The sequence below is a fragment of the Gossypium hirsutum genome, chromosome A13, assembly GCF_007990345.1.
Source record: "Gossypium hirsutum isolate 1008001.06 chromosome A13, Gossypium_hirsutum_v2.1, whole genome shotgun sequence".
Taxonomy (NCBI): domain Eukaryota; kingdom Viridiplantae; phylum Streptophyta; class Magnoliopsida; order Malvales; family Malvaceae; genus Gossypium; species Gossypium hirsutum.
The window spans coordinates 90,157,944-90,159,440 of NC_053436.1; the positions used below are offsets into that span (position 1 = coordinate 90,157,944).

Consider the following 1,497-nt stretch of genomic DNA (forward strand, 5'->3'; position numbering starts at 1 on the left):
CAAAACTATTAAACCCATTAGTGGTAAAATTTTTAAGCATTGAGAAAATCGAAGATACCTGATATGCAAGTGAAGTGAAAGCGTCCACTTCATGTACTCCAGTGACTCATTTTCCTGGTGTTGCTCGATTGGTTGGCCATTGATAATTGTTGCTGGCAATCTTCTCAATGATTTCATAAACGTCGTTATAAGACTTAGAAAGAAGAGCACCATTAACAGAAGCATCCACTACCATCCTTGTGTGAGTATTGAGACCGTTATAAAACTTCTCAAGTTGGATGCAATGAGGGATTCAATGATGAGGACACTTCCGTAATAATTCTTTGTACCTTTCCCATGCCTCATACAAGGACTCATCATCCATTTTTTGGAAAGCAGTGATCTCGTTCCTCAACTTAGCATTCTTGCTAGGGGAGGAATACTTCATGAGGAATCTTTCTGCCAATTCTTACCATGTGGAAATGGAATTTGGTGGCAATAAGTTCAACCAGGCTAGAGCTTTATCCCTTAGCAAATATGAGAACAATTTAATCATAGCGCATCTTCGAGTACTCCGGCTAACTTGAAAAAATCACTAACCTCCATAAACAATCTTAAGTGAATATGAGGATCTTCGATAACCATTCCACTGAACTAGCCCACTGTCTAAAGCATCTAAAACTTGACTAGCTTTAGCTCGAACTATTATGCCTCAATTTCGAGTCTCCTAATAGCCAGATTAAGATCATGAAACACTGGCATGGCATATTTTTTTAGAGCTCTATCCCTATTATTAGCAATAAGGATAGGATTTTGAGCAGGGTTTGCTCCATTTCCTTGATTTGGATTCGTAGGTCATCTCTTTGGTCTTTCTTTGACTTGCTTGTCTCTTTCATTGTAGAAAAGTTCTTTTAATCTTAGGGTCTACGGGGATTAAATCGATGATTTGATCAATATTTAAAAACACCTGAAACAAATACAGAAAAATTAATTAAGTTATAATTGAATAGAAAAATAAACCAAAATTCAAAATTAACAAATTCACAAATAATGAATTTTTAAAGCAGTCCCCGGCAACGGCGCCAAAAACTTGGAATGATGGAAATGTGCAAGTGTACAAAATTGCAACAAGTAATAAAGTGACAAGTAAATGTCGAGTTATCGTATCCACAGGGACTGTGAAAAGAATTATTTATGAATGCTGTAACACCCCTAACTCGTATCCCTCGCCGAACTAGGGTTAAGAGGTATTACCAGATGAATTGGAACATTTCATATTCATTTCTCAAACATCATAGCATCATACTCAAACATCAACATAAAGTCCCTTTCTTAGGTCAACGAGACCTAAACATGCTTTAGAAAGATTTAGAAAGAGGTCGGGACTAAACCGAGTAGATACAAAATTTTTCAAAACTAAAACATTTTTCTAAGTTACAAAGGTCACACGGCCATATGAACAGGCCGTGTGCCTCACAAGGCATTAGACACACCCGTGTGTCTAGACCGTGGGAAAAC

General features: G+C 37.1%; 1 non-coding gene across 1 annotated transcript; it reads left to right on the forward strand.

Annotated features, from left to right (window-relative positions):
* The first annotated feature begins 290 nt into the window (after positions 1-290).
* Positions 291-397, forward strand: LOC121213112 (small nucleolar RNA R71). The gene has a single exon (XR_005908480.1). It is a non-coding gene; the product is annotated as a small nucleolar RNA R71 (small nucleolar RNA).
* The last annotated feature ends 1,100 nt before the right edge of the window (positions 398-1,497 follow it).